This window comes from Protopterus annectens, chromosome 12.part0, assembly GCF_019279795.1.
Source record: "Protopterus annectens isolate FY-2018-M chromosome 12.part0, PAN1.0, whole genome shotgun sequence".
NCBI lineage: Eukaryota > Metazoa > Chordata > Ceratodontiformes > Protopteridae > Protopterus > Protopterus annectens.
This window is the reverse complement of record NC_056746.1, coordinates 822,884,077-822,904,393: the sequence shown is the minus strand read 5'-3', so window position 1 is coordinate 822,904,393 and position 20,317 is coordinate 822,884,077. Positions and strand designations below refer to the sequence as shown.

The window sequence follows — 20,317 nt, the reverse complement described above, 5'->3', positions numbered from 1 at the left end:
CTTCTAAGGCTTTGTTAACTGTTTTGAAGAAGTCAACTAGGTTTAAGAGCCAAGATCTGCCCTTAACAAAGCCGAATTGGGTGGGGTCCAGTGTTTGGAGGTTCCCAATGTCTTTGTTTATGAGATCCATGATGATGCGCTCCATAGCCTTGCAGACCAGGCTAGTCAGGCTTATAGGGTGATAGTTCCCAGGATCCGTTGTGGCACCTCCTTTGTGGAGTGGGATCACTGTTGCTGTATGCCATTCTTTGGGTACATAACCTGTGATAAGGCTGAGTTGGAACAGTGAATTCATGTGAGGGTTTAGTTCATTTTGGAGCTCGTGTAAGATGCAGCCCGGGATACCATCTGGTTCCATTGATGCTGTGTTTTCTACTTTGGAGAGGGCTGCTTTCACCTGTGTGTCTGTGATGTCTGGGGGACTACATTCTTCTGGGATAGACACAGGCCCTTTTGGGGGGGGAAGGGGGGGTTCAGTGTATTTTGTGCCATTTTGCACCAGCTCAGAGCAGATCTGAGAGCTGCCACCCAGATTTTTGATGTAGCTAAAGAATGCCTTGTGATTATCTTTAGAGTCTTTGGTGATTTTTCTTTCGAAGCTGATATACGCTACTTACTAAAGCTGTTGTAAAAAGCAGGTCTTAATTTAGCTTATCCTCTTTGTTATAAAAAGCATTTTTTATCTTATGTAAATGAATCTATTATATCTTCTGAGAAAGTTGTTTCAAAAACTGGTCTATTACAATCAGTACTGTATATGTCTGTGTTATGTGTGTGTGTGTGTGTGTGTGTGTGTGTGTGTGTGTGTGTGTGTGTGTGTGTGTGTGTGTGTGTGTGTGTGTGTATTTATCTATATACATATATATATATATATATATATATATATATATATATATATATGTATACATAGCTACATATATATTATAATACATAATATAGTAAATCAATTTGTTATCCTTCTCAACTATAGCGAGCATCATCTTCTCTCTTGGAGCCTTATTCAACGTCTCTCTGCTTTTACTCTGATAGTAAATCTATCACAAGAATCCTAAACTTAGGAATATCTTCTAAAATTTAATATTATATCGTAGAGAATGAATGTATCCTATCTGTTAGTTAATATGTATGTCAAAGACTCTTCTATGGAAATTGTATGTCAAAAGTCTGTCCTTAAAACCATGTTTCGTAAAAAATTGTTCTCTTGGAGCTTTTCTCCCCGGGCCTTCACTGAGAATGGACTTGTAATCCAGTTGGACTCTCCCAGTCAACAAATGTAAAATAAATAAATAAATAAACAAATAAATAATTATTTTATATACAAACATATATATATATATATATATATATATATATATATATATATATATATTCTATATATATACACACACATATATATATATATATATATATATATATATATATATATATATATATATATATATCATCTTCTTTCGGCTGTTCCCGTTAGGGGTCGCCACAGCAGATCATCTGTTTCCATTTCTTTCTGTCCTCTGCATCATGCTCTTTCACACCAACCGCCTGCATGTCCTCTCTCACCACATCCATAAACCTCATCTTAGGCCTTCCTCTTTTCCTCTTACCTGGGAGCTCCATCCTTAGCATCCTTTTCCCAATATACCCAGCATCCCTCCTCAGCACATGTCCAAACCAGCCCAATCTCACCTCTCTTGCTTTGTCTCCAAACTGTCCAACCTGAGCTGACCCTCTAATATACTGATTCCTAATCCTGTCCATCCTAGTCACACCCAGTGCAAATCTTTAACTCTGCCACATCCAGCTCTGACTCCTGCCTTTTCGACAATGCTACCGTCTCCAACCCATATAACATAGCTGGTCTCACTACCCTCTTGTAGACCTTCCCTTTCACTCTTATTGGTACCCGTCTGTCACAAATCACTCCTGACACTCTTCTCCACCCATTCCACCCTGCCTGTACTCTCCTCTTCACCTCTCTTCCACACTCACCATTACTATGAACTGTTGATCCCAAGTACTTAAACTCATCCACCTTTACCAACTCTACTCCCTGCATCCTCACCATTCCTCTACCCTCCCTCTCATTTACACACATATATTCTGTTTTAGCCCTGCTGACCTTCATTCCTCTCCTCTCTAAAGCATATCTCCACCTCTCCAGAGTCTGCTCAACCTGTTCCCTACTCTCACTACATATCACAATGTCATCTGCAAACATCATAGTCCACGGGGCCTCCTGTCTGATCTCATCTGTCAACCTGTCCATCACCTTTGCAAATAAGAAAGGGCTCAGAGCTGATCCTAGATGTAATCCCACCTCCACCTTAAATGCATCCGTCACTCCCACCGCACAACTCACCGCTGACACACTACCCTCGTACATGTCCTGTACCACTCTTACATACTTCGCTGACACTCCCAACTTCCTCATACAATACCACAACTCCTCTCTAGGCACCTTGTCATATGCTTTTTCTAAGTCTACAAAAACACAATACAAGTCCTGCTGACCTTCTCTGTACTTCTACATCAATACTCTCAGAGCAAACATCGCATCTGTAGTGCTCTTTCCTGGCATGAAACCATACTGCTGATCACTAATCATCATGTCCCTTCTTAAGCTAGCTTCCACTACTCTTTCCCATAACTTCATGATGTGACTGATCAGTTTAATCCCTCTGTAGTTACTACAGCTCTGCACATCACCCTTATTCTTAAAAGTCGGTACCAAAACACTTTTTCACCATTCCTCAGGCATCACTTTCCAAAATGTCATTAAACAATCTGGTTAAAAACTCCACTGCCATTTCACCTAAACACCTCCATGCTTCCACAGGCATGTCATCTGGACCAACAGCCTTTCCATTCTTCATCCTCTTCATAGCTATCCTTACTTCCTCCTTGATAATCCATTGCATTTCATGATTCACTTTCCCCACATCATCCAGTCTTCTCTCCCTCTCATTCTCTTCATTTATCAACCCCTCAAAGTACTCTTTCTATCTGCTCAACACACTCTCCTCACTTGTAAGTATGTTTCCCTCATTATCCTTTATCACCTTTACCTGCTGCACATCTTTCCTAGCTAGGTCCCTCTGTCTAGCCAATTGGTACAGGTCCTTTTCTCCCTCCTTAGTGTCCAACCTTTCATACAACTCTTCATATGCCTTAGCCTTCACTACCTCTCTCTTTGCCATGCACCTCATCACCTTATACTCCTGTCTACTTTCTTCATCTCTCTGACAATCCCACTTTTTCTTTGCCAACCTCTTTCTCTGTATACTCTCCTGTACTTCCTCATTCCACCATCATGTCTCCTTGGCATCCTTCCACTGTCCAGATGTCATACCAAGCACCTTTCTAGCCATCTCCCTTACTAGCTCTGCTGTAGTTACCCAGCTATTTGGTAACTCTTCACTGCCACCCAGTGCCTGTCTTAACTCTTCCCTGAAACTCCACCTCTCAATTACCCTTTTTTAATTTCCACCATTTGATCGTTGGTGCTGCCCTCACACTCCTCCTCCTCTTCTTGATCACCAACATCATCTTACAAACCACCATCCTATGCTGTCTAACTACACTTTCCCCGGTCACCACTTTGCAGTCTCCAATCTCATTCAAACTGGCCCTCCTACATAAGATATAATCCACCTGTGTGCATCTTCCTCCTTTCTTGTATGTCACCCTATGCTCTTCCCTCGTGTTAAAATATGTATTCACCACAGCTATGTCCATCCTTTTCACAAAATCCACTACCATCTGACCTTCTGCATTCCTTTGTTTAACCCATACCTATGCATCACTTCCTCATCCCCTCTGTTCCCTTCACCAACATGCCCATTGAAATCTGCTCCAATCACCACTCTGTCACCCTTGAGTACAGTCATCACCACTTCCATCCAACTCTCTCCAAATTTTTTTTTCTTGTCCACCGCACAACCAACCTGTGCAGCATATGCACTAACAAAATTCATCATTACGCCATCAATTTCCAGCTTCATAAACATCACTCTATCCAACACTCTTTTCACCTCCAAAACACTCTTGGCATACTGTTCCTTCAGAATAACTCCTATGACATTTCTCCTACCATCCTCACCATGATAAAACAATTTGAACCCACCTCTGATACACCTAGCCTTACTCCCCTTCCATCTGGTCTCTTGCACACACAATATACCATCCTTCCTTCTGTCCATCATATCGGCTAGCTCTTTCCCTATACCAGTCATACTGCCAACATTCAAAGTTCCGACCCTCACTACCACAGTCCTAGCTTTTCTCCTCTCTTCCTGCCTTTGGCCATGCCTTCCCCCTTCTCTCCTCCTTCAGCCAAAAGTAGCCCAATTTCTGCCAGCACCCTGTGGCTAACAGTACTGGTGGCAGTCATTGTTAACCCGGGCCTTGACCGATCCAGTATGTAAATATTTACTGGTGTCTGCATGAATGATTTGGCCAAGTTTTACACCAGATGCCCTTCCTGACGCAACCCTCCCCATTTATCTGAGCTTGGGACGAGCGCAAAGAAATGCACTGGCTTGTGCATCCCAAGCACTATCAAAAGTTAAAAATACTGCATTGATAAGGCCTAACAATATCCCTGGATGCATCTTAAATAGCATGAAGCATGACTTAGCCAACCCGCTAACAACACTGTTTGGCCTCGACCTCCATAAAGGTTTTCTATTGAGCAAATGGTGAACAGCTACAGTCATTCCCCTACATAAGGGTGGACCTTGCACAGATGCAGGCAACTACAGACCTATAAGTCTGACCAGACTCTTAAGCAAAGCCATGGAAAGAATTATCATAGAACTAATCAATGAGGACATAGGGAACCCCAGAATACTGGACCCATCTCACTTTGGATTTGTTAAAGTCAGGTCATGGTTAGTTAACCTGGTGGAGTTTTTTGAAAAGGTCAACAAAGCAATGGATGAAGGTAAAATGGTACACACCACATACCTCAACCTCATATCTCTCTACTGTACAGATTTTCACAGAATGTCCAGATGTGTGCCTCATTTTTGTCTGCTCCTCATAAAATGTGTGTTTTAATAGCAAATAACTGAGGATTGAAGTCACTAAATAATGACATACATTTGAATTTCAGATTTTATTCATAAAATGCATGCTAACACAAATCATGTTATTCTATCAACTTTCCAAGTATTTTAAGAGCAATATTTAAAATATTTCCCTGTTTTGGGTCTTTGTACCCCCATTATTTTAGAATTTGTCCAGATTTCATGCGCTAAGTGGTTGAGAGCTATGCTAGTCTGGCCAAAGCTTTTGACACAAATCCCCACTCAAGCATGGTAGAAAAGCTAAATAAATTGGTAATAAACCTTTACACCTCCCACTGGATTGCAGCTGTCTCACAGATAGGATGCATGAGATCAAAATGATGGAAGCTATATCCACTAAGAGACCAATCACCAGTGTAGTCCCGAGTCCCTCAGGGTTTGGTGCTGAGACCTCTCTAGTTTGGCATCTACTTCTCTAAAGTAAAAGCCAATACCAGAGGGAACTGGTTGACTATGTTTTCAGATGACTGTAAGCTACAAGCAGTCGAGTCCCCAAATGACTTAGCCATCCTACAAAAAGGTTTGTCCCAAGCAAGTAACTAAATGCCAAATAATGCATTTTCCTATCCCTTAGGTTCATAGGTTCATAGGTTCATACTAGGCTGTCTGCCCTAGGGCATTTATAAGCCTAGCCAGAATGTGTTTGGCTTTCGCCACCAATTTTAAATTTATTTTGCTATGCCCTTTTTCGAGGTTAGTATACTGTGCCTCTGTCTAAAAGTGACACAGAAGTGATGCCCGGGGTAAACCTACAATCTCCCATCCACTCATCAAGATTCCTCTTGAAGAGAGTCAGTGAAGGACTCTGCCTAACCTGGACTGGGATTTTATTCCAGAGTGAAGGGAGCCTCTGGGTTATGAATCTGTCCCTCCAGCATGTCCTATTTATTTCAGTGCTGAGGTTCAAGTCTCTCGAGCACGTAGCTTGATGGGATTTGGATTTTCTGAGGTGCAGCATGTCCATTAATTCCGGGTTGGACATGGCTTTATACGTCAGGCACAGATCGCCACTGAACAGGCGGTATGCCACTGAGTAGAGCTGGAGTTTCTTTAACTGGGCAGCATATGGCATCTGTTTGAGCCCTTTGATCCTCTTGGTGAGGTACTTTTGGGGTCTTTCCAGTTGCTGCGGGTGTCTGGGAAGGTACATCCCAAAAGGGGCATTGTACTCAATTATGGGCCTGATGAGGGATGAGTAAAGAGGCACGATGACCTCCCCTGATCTAGATGTGAATCCCTTCATGATTAAGTGGGCTATATAAAATGTTTTTCTAACCACTTTGGCCACATGGTTGTCAAATGAGTGATTGCTATCAACTTGGGTCCCCAGGTCCCTAATTACTTCTTCTGTACTTAATGGATTACCACCTATGTGGTAATTTGTGGGCACTTTGTTTTTGCCAAAGGGGATGACTATACACTTTTTGGCATTTAGCTTGAGGCCATGGCTCTGGCACCAGTTGTCTGTTTCTATGAGGCCCTTTTGGAGGATGCTTGTGTCGGCTGGAGAGTCGATTATGGTGCCCAGTTTGCAGTCATCTGTGAACTTGGTCAGCCACAGTCCTTCTGTGTTGGCCTGTACCTCCGAGAAATATATACCGGACAAGAGAGGTCCCAGGACTGAGCCTTGTGGGACACCACTTGTAACTGGTTTGGAGTCTGACATGGCTCCAGCAATTCTAACCATGTGGGTTCTGTCCTTGAGCCAGTTTGCAATCCATCTAGTGACATAGGGGTTTATATTTAAGCTGGTGAGCTTATCTATAATGCCCGAGTGGGGTATTGTATCGAAGGCTTTTGCGAGGTCCAGGTAGGCTGTGTGGACCACCTTCCCCTCGTCAATGGCCTTGGTGACTGTTTCAAAGAAATCAACCAGGTTTAAGAGGCAGGATCTGCCCTTAACAAAGCCGAACTGGGTAGGATCCAGTGTCTGTAGGTCCCCAATATCTTTATTTATGAGGTCCATGATGATCCTTTCCATAGCTTTGCAGACCAAGCTAGTCAGGCTTATGGGGCGATAGTTTCCAGGATCCGTTGAGGCACCACCTTTATGGAGAGGGACCACTGTTGCTGTACGCCAGTCTTTGGGCACATATCCTGTAGTAAGTCAGAGATTGAACAGTAGTTTTATGTTTGGGTTTAGCTCTTCTTGGAGTTCATGTAGGATGCAGCCCGGGACACCGTCTGGTCCCATTGATGCTGTGTTTTTTGCTTTGAAGAGGGCGGCTCTTACCTGAGCATCTGAGATGTCAGGGGGCAGCACTCTGCTGGGATAGATATTTGCCCTTTTGGTGGGGAGTTTGCTGAACCTGTCAGCTAGGATGTTGGCAATGTCTGTGGGTTCGGTGTATTTTTTGTCATTTAGGACTAATTCTGAGCATATCTGGGAATTACCACCCAGGTTCCTAACATAACTAAAGAAAGCCTTGTGATTATCCTTAGTGTCCTGTGAAAGTTTTCTCTCGAAGCTGGCCTTAGACAATTTTATGAGTGCCCGTAGTTTTTTTGCTAATACTGATCAGTGATGCCTTCCCTTTTTGGGATTTTGCTCTATCATTTAGTAGCTTCCTCCTTCTATTGTATAGTTCGTTTATGGCTTGGGTCCACCAGACAGGACGTCTGCCTTTGGAGGATTGGGTCTTGGTTTTATTTGGGATCGCATGATCCATGCATTCCTGAAGGTGTTCATAGAATGCGTTTATAAAGGATTCTGTGGTCTGGGCCGTATTTTCCACAGGCCCGGGGGCTTTGAAGGATTCCACCTCAGTTTTGAGGAGTGTGAAATTTGCTTTAGAGAAGTTTTTCACTGTGGTTTTCTGGGCAGGGGGTGGGGTCGGGATGTGAATATCCAGTGAGATTAGTTTATGGTCTGATCTTACCAGTGAGGGATATACTTCTGGTCTGGAGCATAGAGTTCCCATGTTGGTGATGATCAGGTCCAGTATGTTTTCCCCTCTTGTGGGGGTGGTAACAAGTTGTTCCATAGCATTTGAGTTTATAAATTCTAGGAACCTTTGGGCTAGGGTGCTGGAGCTAGAGTAATGCTCCCAGTCTATGTTTGGGTAGTTGAAGTTGCCCAATATAATGGTGTTTGGAGAGACCTTCATATTTTCCAGTGTTCTCAGGAAGACCGAGTGGGGTTCCTGGGTTTGGGAGGGTGGTCTGTAGCAGGCTATAAACTGGAAGGCAGTTTTACCCACTGTTAGTTGCACATGGATAGTCTCTGATGCTTCATGCTTTTCCACCAACCTGGAGGTGTGGGTATCTTTGATGAATATCGATACTCCCCCTCCTTTTGTGGTTCGGTCCAAGTTTTGGGGCCAAAAAGCATGGTATGAGGTATAAACTGGTAGTGCTGAGGTGCTCTCGGGAGCCCTGAACCAGGTTTCTGTTACTGCACAGATATCGATGTTCTCCATGCTAAGGAGAGTTTTGAGTGCGTGCATCTTGAGGTTTAGACTTCTGGCGTTGAGTAGCATTACTCTTAGTTTCTTATCCCTTGTGATACCTATGCAGGTGGGTTTGTCTTTTGAGCCTTGCCTAAAAAAGGCACTATGGGGGTAGCAAGAGCCTTTGCCAATATCCGAAAGCCCAGGGGTGACAGGTGCAAGCTGTCCCTAGTGAAGCATCCCCCTGGTATTGGCTTTTACTTTAGAGAAGTAGATGCCAAACTAGAGAGGTCTCAGCACCAAGCCACGATAAGAAGTTGTTCACTGCAGGAAAGTACCACATTGACAACACCCCCCAAGAACTGATTCAGTTGTTCAGAAATTGGGAACTTATGTGGAGAGTGACCAAATTTTTGACCAACATGTATCCACTGTTGTAAGAAAGTCTGACTATATTGTGCAGCTTTTAAACAACGGGATTGCATCTAGATCTATAGATGTCATTGTCCTCCTTTACTGTGCCTGATTAGGTCAGTCATTCGGTATAATCTCCCCCTGACATTCGTCTGTGTAGACACATGCAACAACTGGAACATTCACAGAAATACCTTCTTACAAGGATGCAAGGCCTACATGGACCAACTTAAAGTCCTATAACTATACTGTGTATCTTACAGACTGCTAAGAGGTGGTCTGTATATAGCATACTAGGCATCATCCAACCTAATACTGATAGGCTGACTGCACATCATCAATTAAAATGGCATCAGAAATACTGAGTTCAAGGATCTAAACTTTTTCTATAACATCAACAGAATTGTTTGTAGGGACAGGTATATCTCACAGAGAATACTAATGCTTTGGAACAGACTCCCATCCACATAAAACAAAGTTCATCCATGTCCATATGCAAGTGTTACCTGGATCTATAGATGAATAATAGAAAAATTACCTCAAGACTGTCCTTTCTACTACTAATGGATAGAGGCAGCTCCTCAATGTTTTATCCCCTGCATGGGTCAACTAAAATTGTCTTTGGTATGGTTCCAGTTGTTTCACACTTTGGATAATATATAATTATTGAACACAGGATGAGTAAGGCCAATCAAATACCAAAAAAGATAGGCTAATTCAAGCACCAAAATGAAAATTGCTTAAACTTATAATGATAATTGGGTTATTCTAATGGCATCAGATGATTTAAAAAGTCTATTGGGACTTAAACCCAATTTCTCTTATAAGAATATGAGGACCCTCAAGAGTTCGTTATGTTACAAAGACTTTGAGAGGACCGTACCTGTATCCACAATAGTGAAATATGGTACTCATAAATGCTACAACTGCTCTTGTTGTGATGACATTTACAATCTTGAAAATGACACATTTGTGCATCCCACTAATGGTAGGACATTTAGATTCAGAGTGGCAGGTACATGTACCACTACCCACGTGGTCTATTTGGCCACTTGTGAGGCATGTAATGCCTTCTATGTAGGAAAAACTACCCGCAGGTTTAAGGATAGGATGACGGAACATAAATCAGAAATTAGGAGATGCTATGAAAGGAACGCACTATATAAACATATAGAAGAATTTGGCCAGCAGCATTCTTTTAGGTTTAGGATTATTGACCAGGTTACATCTATACCCAGGGGAAGAGACCTAAATAATTATTTAGAAATTAAAGAGTATGAATGGATTTTGAGGCTTATAAGTGATTTAAAACCAGGCTTAAATAGCCAGGTTAGTCTCAAACCAATTTTAGTTAAACTAAGTAGAGCTAAACTCTTTTAGTCTAAAGTTTTATTAAAGTGTTTTATTAAAGTGTTTTATGTTATGATAAGCTTATATAAAGTTTTTTAAGTGTTTTTGCTATGTGGATGGCATATCATGTGATTTTGGCTGCAGGTCATGTGATATACTTGGACCTATATATAAGGAACTGGTTTTATGTACTGTTTAGTATTGACAAAGGATTGTATCCGAAAGCTTTACCTGCATAAAGTGTTTATCCAGTGGTTTCCTGCCTGTTTTTTTTGGATTTAAACTTATAATGACCCACAAAGGCAGCTAAGCTAGCACTTACATACGGACCTATGAACCTATAAGCAGGAAAGACTTCTAGATGCAATATGTTTCCTAAATGATGCAGTTATCACCACTTGCTAAGGGGGTACCGCTGACTGGCTAAGCTCAACATTGTCTTAGCATTCTGTCTGCTGTCTGTGTGACTCAAGCCTGCTTGGGATACAATTGGTGGCAGAATCTATTTTGGAAAATACATGCCAATAGAGTGTACAGTAGCCTGTCCATCTTTGAGAAAAGTAGCACTGTTCTACTTTGGATCTTGGAGGAGCAAGCAAACTAATGCAGGGCCATGCATTACCTGGTTGCTTTCCTCATCTTTGGATCCCTAGAGCTAGAAACATCATGCTAGATGGAAGAATTTCAATACATTTGCTCAATTATTTGGGTCTAGTTTTGTTGCATGACAAAAAAGAAAGTATCATTACAATCCCAGTTCTCAAGCTAGAAAGTGAAACTGTTGTTAAGGAAGTTAAGAAACAAAATTATGTATATGAGGAAGGAGAGAAAGGCCAGAGTAGGGGAAGCAATGAAGCTCATAAGTCTGCTCAACTTTGATTGTAGGGCAATTACCCCAGGACAGACCTTTGTCAGGTGTCTGGCCTATCTATTGCAAGGGAGCTAGGCTCAAACATCATTGGATTTGTATCATGCAGGTCTTGTCAGATGACCCGGAACTATAGCTGCAATTTCTGCTTCACTTTAACAGCGTGACATTTTGGCAATTGTACTAGGTCAACAGTGAAGATTTAGAACTCTACATGGATGTAGTAGGGCCACATGGGACGAGAGCTTACTTGACAGTCAGGCACTTCTAAGCCATCTGGCTGGATAATTGGAGTAAGACGTCAAGAGGACATCCATTTGAGCAGCTCCAATCACATGGAAACTCAAACACAGCAACTGAAACCAAGCATCCAGACTGATAACAAGGCAGCAGTTGCAACTTTAAGTAACAGATATGCTAGAACCAAGAGGGTCCAAAGGTTAGTCAGGAAGCTGTTTTTTGTATGCATTACAGGAACATAGTTTTTTTCTACCCAGCTGGGCATACCTATTAAAAAAAAAAAAAACTAAAAAAGTATAAACAACTATATATATCTTTATATATATATATATATATATATATATATATATATATATATATATGTGTGTGTGTGTGTGTGTGTGTGTATGTATGTATGTATATTTTTAATGTGTAGGTGCACTCTCTTGGTCGACATCTATGTTGTCTGGTCAACAAAACAAATGTCTGACAGTTGTGCAAAACTGACAGTTCTCTGAGTTGAGGAATGTGTGATCTCATGGCTGAAATACATTATTAACAGTGTGTGTGTGTGTGTGTGTGTGGAGAGGGCTCTGAATTTGTGCAGCTGAGCACTACGTAGCTACCATCTACTGAGTGGGGCAGCCACCTGTAGTTGTTGCTACTGCATGGTAGGCGATTCAGAGACATTCACTGGAAGGACATGGTAGGTTTTAAGGGTATGCTAATTACACATCTGTACACCGTGTTGTAGCCAAGCACCTCAAGTTTGCCAAAATGAGGAGAGCATGGTATCAAGGTCTGAAGAACATTTATGAATACTCCCCACTGTTTCACTTCAAATTATCTAAAGAAAGTTTATGTTAAAGGTTGAAACAGTGCAGATGTGTAAGTAAACTTACCATAACAGTAGATGCTTAAAGTATCACTACTGCAGTAGCCTTAGTTATATGGGTTATATCCTGCATATGATATATCGGATGGCCAGCTTCCATAACTTCAGTGCACTTTCCATTAACCCAAACCATTAGTCAGCTTGAGATAACCTGACTAAAAAGACAGGTGTGGACACCATACCCTCCAATGCTTTCATGCTAGCAGAGAGAGGGAGGCTGAATCCTGAAAAAACAATGCTAGGAACAACAAAAATTAAATGCCCACACCATTGCATAAACAACACACCAATGGGTTTCCTGACACAACATAACTATGTTCTTCATATCGGTCACTGCTGCAGTAGCCTTAGTTATATGCATAGGGTACTCTAGCTTACTACATTTGGGAGGTGGAAGGATAAGGGTCCAAGAGCCCGCCTGGAGAATGGTCCTAGCAAAGCCTGATTTAGACCTACAGAATAAATCAAGCTTATATTGCTTTGCAAAAGCATGATCAGAGAACCAGGTTACTGCTTCTAGAACACTTCTAGAGTACAAAAAGGCATAGGTTAAGCCAAGGCCTTAGTAGAGTTCATCTTGACCATGCCTGGAATGGTTTTGTAGAAGTGAATATAACAAAGGTTAATAGCCTTGGACTACCACTTGGAAAAGTCTGTTGTGACACAGGTTGTCCCCTCTTCTTCTTACATTCACAAGAATTGAACAAATGATTCAAAGGTCTGAAAGACTTAGTTCTGTCAAGATAATTCCTGAATTGTCTTTGGACATGGAGTATCCTTTCTTCATCATTTTTAGGCTTAGGAAAGAAAACAGGGAGATGCATAGTTTGGTTTAAAGTAAACTTGGATACCACTTTAGGCATAAAAGAAGGATTACATATAAAAAAAATCCTGTCTCTGTGGAAAATGAGATAGGGTTGACTCACCATAAGAGCTTGAAACTCAGGTACTCTTTTTGCAGAGGTCAGAGAAATCAGTAAAACCATTTTCTATGTTGAGAAGCTCAAGTCAGCCAGGTTAGTTGAATAAAACAGAGCAAGTGTTAACTGTTCTAACTCAAAATTAAGATCCCAAGGAGGGGCCACTAGTTGTCTTGGAGGCCTCTTATGCAAAACCTCTTTCAAAATCATTTTGACATTAGAATGCATTAAAAGAGGAGATCCATGGGCTGACATGCTGAAATGGCTGATAGATGAACCTTAATGAAGCAAGAAAGGCTAGAGGATAGTAACAATTGCTGTAAATCCAAAGAACTGAACGAGTGCTGGTTATGTTATTGGCAACAACTAGAAAACTTTTCTATTTGTTAATATATGATTTTCTAGTGTCAGGCTTTCTTGCCTCCATTAGTATTTGCTGCATGTTCTCAGTAAATACATGTCTAAAGGGAATTAATACCCTACCATCTAGGCAGTCAGTTAAAGTTGATTGGGGTCAGGGTGTATCAAATACTCCTGATCTTGTGTGAGTAGAGCCATTCTGTGAGTAATCTTGTGGTAAATGGCCCTGGCCATTTACAAAAGAAGGAAGAACCATTATTGTCTGGGCCAGAAGTGAGTCACCACAATGATCTTTGGGGATTCCTTCTGAATTTTCAGAAGTACATGGATATTAGTAGAAAGGGTGGAAAAGCATACAGGAAGATTCATATCCAAGGAAAGAAAAGGCATCTGTCTTCCAGGCCTTCTGCATGGAGTCCTGGAGCAGAATCTTACAAGCTGGTTGTTCAGAGAGAAAGCAAATAGGTTTATCTGTGGAACTCCCCACATATGGATCAAATTTTGGAAGACCCCCCAATCTACTTTCCATTCCTGTGGGTCTGCCCTTGTCCTGCTCAGCTTGTCTGCCACACAGGTTTGCTCTGATAGTATGTAGGATGCTTGCAGAGTGAGATTGTGCTGTGAAGTTATATTCCAAGCTAACAGAGGTAGAAATAAAGAGGGTATGACCTGGTTCCCCCTTGCTTGTTGATGTTCCACATGACTGTAGTATTATCTCTAACAACTTGAAGAGGTCTCAGGGACCAAAGATGATTCCAGAGAGTTGAGTGCCTTGATAAGGGCAAGCATCTCTTTAGTATTTATGTGCTTGCATCTATCCAACATACCTTGCCCTTTCATTCCTCCTAAAACTGCTACCCAAGCAAAGTCAGAACTGTCTGTAGTAACTGACTGCTTCAGAGCAGGGAGGGAGAATGGGAAACCTAAATTTAGGGATATTTACTGGGGGTGGAAGAAGGTCCCTTAAATAATCATTATGAGTTGCTGGACTGTCCTTAGTTTTGGGAAGAGGTTCCTGAATTATTTTTGGAACCCCTTTACCATTTCTTCTTAAAAGTCTCTTAACCTGTATTTTGTTGAGACTGTTTATTTTATTTTCCTGAGAGATTTGAGAATCCCCTAGAAATTTGTAAAAGGAGGGCTGAAAAATAGAGATTCCCTGTATAAACCTACCCATTTTATCACACTTTTTGATCACCTCTGCAACAGAGGAACCAAAAACTAAGACTCTGTCCAAAAGAGAAGAATAAAATCTCATTATTCAGACTGCCTGGGAGGTTCTGAGAGTGAAGCCAGGCAAACCTCATCAAAACAGTACCAGTCATCATAGCCCCTGCATAGTATTATCTGAGTCATATACACACACTTGTAAACAATGAGTAGTGACTTCTACAGTGGAAGAAACTAAATTATTTAAGGCAAATATTTCCTTACAAGAAGAAACTGCAGACAGAACATTCCTCGTGCTTTCACAATTAGTCAGAATAGACTTTAATATATAAGCCAATTCAAAATTCAGAAAAATCAAATTTGCAGAAGCATGCTGTTTTTCCCATACTTATCAATAATCTTCCCATCCTTCTCAGAAAGAGTAGAATTGGAATTAACTAAATGTTTAGCAGCAGTAGGACTAACTAACACTTTAGCTACGTCAGGTTTGAGAAGAGTATATAAAACCTGAAGAACTTTTCCATTTGCCCTTTTAGGGGCATTAGGCTGATTATCAGGAAAATCACAGGCAGTGATATACACATCGTCTACAGCTGACAAAACTAGAAAAATTAGTGAAAGCTCTGGAAATTCCATCTGTAACAACTCATTGCATTTCCTGAGGGAATGAGAAACCTGTGTGTTCTCCTATTGAAAACATTGGTACATTCTGGAAATAGTCTGAGAAAGTGAAACCTCCACATGGAAAATCAGAAACTGAGCTATCCTCTGAATATGAACCATAAAACTGAGGAAAAAAATCTGTATCTGTCCCTTCATCTACTTGTCCAGATTCAGACTCTTGAATCTCTTCAGGAAAAGGAGAATCCTTTTTTTTACTAGAAACTACTTTAAAAGAAGGATCAACAGCCTGAATTAAACCCTGAGCCAAAGCCAGTAATCTATTTTTGTCTAAAGAAAGTTGAGGAGGAGTGGAAACCTGTTTAGTTTTCTTTCTTTTTGACATGGTAGCAGCAGCTTTCCCAGGGGTGGGCACAGCATTCTGACATAACGGGAAACTTTCCCTGTTCCCTTATTCCAGGATCAACAAGTGCTACTCCCTTGCCACTGAGGTGACCCCACAGCTGCAGAGGGCACAGTTAACCGCCCGTCTACAGTGGCTGTAAGTGCTTACACCATAGAGATCCAGGGTGAAAGATGAGTGGCCTAAGAAACAAACTATAGCCACAGCAGAGTCACCCACTTGTGGCTGAGGCAAATTGCTAGGCTACTTTGATGATACAGGCTGTTTTTTTTTTTTACTTTTTCTTTTTGTGGCTGGAAGAAGGATAAACCATGGGAACTGTACTTTGTTCCATGGTCAAATCAAAAATTGTGCCTCTTTCCTGGAGAAAACAAACAGCAAAAGCCAGTAAAAATACTTCTTTAAAGTCACCTTTTTAACACAAAAATATACTAAAGAGCACTATAAAACACTTTGCCAGCCCCAAAAGAACATAGGAACAGCTCAAGCTAACTGTCTATCCACAAAAGTACACATACAGGTGCTCCCTTCAATGGCATGAAAGCTCTGAAGGGCTCAAACTTATCTTTTTAGTCAGCTCAACTTGAATTGACTGACAGTTTTGAGTAATGGAAGGTGACCTGAAGCTTTGGAAGCTGGCTGGCTGTTATATCCTATGCAGGATATAACCCATGCAGCTAAGGCTACTGCAGCAGTGATCAATATGAAGAACATCTAACATTTTCTCCTCTTTTTTTCTTTTTTGATAAGAATGTACTTTATTTTATGCAAAGTGTCTTTGAAGAGCATTTTAATTATCACCTAAAGACTTTAAATATTTGCTTGCTATTTATGTTTGTATTTTTTCTCTACATACAAGTATGTTTCACACTCACACACTATTATCTGTTTTTGTCATCTGTGGTACAACCTACACTTGTTGCCTATCGTTCTTAGTTTAAGCACATACGATGATATAAGTAATGACAGATTAAGGCACTTTAACAAAGTCCTCCTCCTAATGGATTGGACCAAGGGAATTAAATATCTTCTAGAAATGTCAATAAATTATAAAAGCTAGCTATCAATACATAAATGGACTAGGTTGGCAAGTCAGAATGTCAGACTTTATGCACACAAACACACACATTCATATCATATTTGGTATATTTGATATACACACATACACACACACACACACACACACACACACACACACACACACACACACACACACACACACACACACACACATATATATATATGGATCTAGGACTTTTGAACGAAAGTTCAAAAGATCAAATTCATTACCACCGGACACACTTTAACGAAAGTGCTTTCATCAAAAAAGCACTTTCTTTAAAGTATGTTAAAAAAAAAAACAAAAACAAAAAACACAAAATCTACTTGAATGCAGGGGAATTGCACCACCCACACCCCCCCCACTTTAATATTCTCTGTACGAGATTGCACTACAGTGGGGAAAAGGGAATTTTCCCTTACCACACCGTAGTACAACCGGAACAACAAGCATACTTACGTGAAAGTGCTGCTTTGGTGAACACCACTTTAAGTATGCTCACCAAATTGGAATTCGGTAAAAGATGCAGATGGATATGTACGGATCCCATATATATATATATATATATATATATATATATATATATATATATATATATATATATACATACATACATTTATATCTGTTAAAATATATAAATAGCAATATGTGCATACATACACGCATAGACTTTTATAAAATGTGTGACTAATATCTGTCTTCATTTCTCATTTAGACTGGTATATGCTGTAGTACAAAAGTACTACTGTCTGATAGTGGGTAAACTCTGATTTATTCCGAAGATCATCTCAACATTCCAAGCCAGCAATTAAACACAATTTTTACTGTGCAACGGAATTTTACAAAAGAAGAAACACAACATTACATACGTGCATAATGCAGAAATGCAGCATAGCTGAAGTATGAAAAGAAGATAAAGCACTTTTTTATATGATTAAGAGAGTTTAATTACTATATTTATTTAGCAGTAATGAATTTATTAATATAAATTTTAAATTTGTGAATAAGTTTAACATTTTTGAAACAATGCAGTAATTTCTGATGTGAATAAATTTAATTAAAATTTTAAGATCCGCACTTCATCAATTGTTTTAATTCAACTTTGGCCTAGATGCTTACATTGCCTTCATAAGATAATACTAGTGACTTCAAAAATGCACATTTGCTGTTTTTTCAATTGATTTTAAAAAAGATTTTTCAGAAATTCAGGTATTAAATACAATTCCAATGTTTCAGAAATGAAATAAATTGTCATGTTTGCATAATTGGCATTAAGATGAGTATATATATATTTTTTTCAGCCATACATGCATTATGTTTCCTTCAAGTACAAACTTCAGTTTGACTGCCTTAGGCTAGTAGGAAGTCCATGAAATATCCCTCTGTGTTTCTGCTAAAGAGTACAGAATTTTCATTTAGTTGTACTGTGCTGCTTTTTGCATCGTACTATGTATTCACTAAATAACCTGGAATCTCCCTAGTGAGCATGTCCTGGTCTTGCAGCCTACTAAGCCCACTTAATTCATCTCTGTCGCACTGATGAACTCCCTCCAAGTTACTTTATTTAGCCTACTATCTCACTAGGAAGCCTTTCCGGTTAATTCAGTCCAGTATATCACTCCTGAACCTTCACATTTGCTTTAGCCCACTAAGCACCAATCTTTCCAGATACACTAGTCCTCACTGTCACTGATGAACCTCAGCAGTTACTTCAGCCCACTGTCTTAGTCATCATCATCTCAAGTTACTTCAGCCAGCTGCCTCACTCCTAAACCTCCTCACTTACTTCTCCTCACTCTCTCACTGCTGAACATCCCTTGCTACTTCTCCCCACTGCATGACTGCTGAACACCTCCGGGTACTTCTTGCCACTGTTTCACTGCTAAAGATCCCTGATTACTTCACTGTTACACTGCTGAACATCCCTGCTTCTTCACTGCCATACATCTGAATATCCTCAGTTACTTCAGCTGACTGCTCAGCACTGAATTTCGTGCTACTGTTCCACTGATGAACTTCCCCATTTAATCCCTTCTGTCGCACCTCCAATCCCCTCCAGTTATTTTTACCCCAGTGTATCACTGCTGATCCTTGCCAATTACTTCTCATCACTGTCTCACTGCTGAACTTCCCCGTCTTCTTTACCCCACTGCCTTATGTTGAAGCTCACCAGTTACTTCACCTAACTTCCTCACCAATGAACTTCCGTATTTGCTTCTTCCTGCTGTCGGTTTGCTGAACCTCTTCAGTTTCTTCACCCCCTGGCTCACTGATAAACCTCACTATTTGTTTCATGCTACTGTCCCACGGCTGAATATTCCAAGTTATTTCATCCACTAAGTACTTAACCTCCCAGTTACTTCACCCTACTGTTCCATTGTTGAATCTCTGTGATTACTTCTACCCCCTAACTCACTGCTGAACCTTTGAAGTTACTTCTCCCCACCCTCTCACTGCTGAACCTCCCCAGTTACTTGTCCCCACTGTCTCACTGCTGAACCTTTGCAGTGACTTCTCCCCACTGTCTCACTGCTGAACCTTTGCAGTTACTTCTCCCTAGTGTCTCACTGCTGAACATCCCCAGTTACTAGTCCCCACTGTCTCACTGCTGAACATCCCCAGTTACTTGTCCCAACTGTCTCACTGCAGAAACTTTGCAGTTACATCTCCCCACTGTCTCACTGCTGAACTTCTCCAGTTACTTGTCCCCACTGTCTCACTACTGAACCTTTGCAGTTACTTGTCCCCACTGTCTCACTGCTGAACCTCTCTAGCTACTTGTCCCCTCCATCTCACTGCTGAACCTCCCCAGTTACTTGTCCCCACTGTCTCACTGCAGAACCTTTGCAGTTATTTCTCCCCACTGCCTCACTGCTAAACCTTCCCGGTTATATTAGCAGGCAGTCTCATTAATGAAGATCCAAAGTTACTTCAGCCTATTGCTGGAAGAATAACTTAGATCAGTTTCAAAAATATTTGTGAGATATCCCATTACTGCTGATATAACAGTGGAAATTGGATCTAAGCCCTTGGAGCTAGCTTACTGCAAAAATGTGTCCTTTGGTCCTTAAAATTTTTCCTCTTACTGGGTTTTTTGGAAGAAAAGAATATGCTGACCACTCTTCCAGAAAAGGCGGGATTACTAGCATGAAGTGGAAACAGAGAAGCTAAGCAGTGAACCACAGAGAGTTGATATCTAAATGAAACTTGCCTAATGGATGTGTTAGTAACATACTCATGGGGCTCAAGAACATGGGCTTTTCCAAAAGATGAGGCTGAAGAAGAGATAGAAACAGATCTTCCCAGGCCAGTACGTAACTGCAATATTAATTTTGGCTTTGTGCAGCTTTATCTTCTAGATGAAGCTCTTCATCAGAGGAAACAAAAGACAAGTATAAAGGAGTCCTTGTGGTCACCTATGGGCTAGAATTCCAAAATGAATGGGAAGAAGTCCCTGTACTTGGTCTTGGTGAGGAAGGCAAACAGTTTGCAGAAGAGTTTCCCCCACTTTCAGAAAACCTTCCTTGTCACTGAAATGCTGAAGGACCATTTGTGGGGTAGCAG

The 20,317-nt window shown here is 40.8% G+C and overlaps 1 protein-coding gene across 1 annotated transcript in view; it reads left to right on the top strand.

Annotated features, from left to right (window-relative positions):
- The window catches only part of HELZ2 (helicase with zinc finger 2), a 1,911,095-nt gene extending 1,893,276 nt beyond the window's left edge, over positions 1-17,819 (top strand). Inside the window, exon 20 of the mRNA XM_044089861.1 lies at positions 17,469-17,819. The gene's annotated coding sequence lies outside the window, so the exon portion shown is untranslated. The remainder of the gene's footprint in view (positions 1-17,468) is intronic.
- The last annotated feature ends 2,498 nt before the right edge of the window (positions 17,820-20,317 follow it).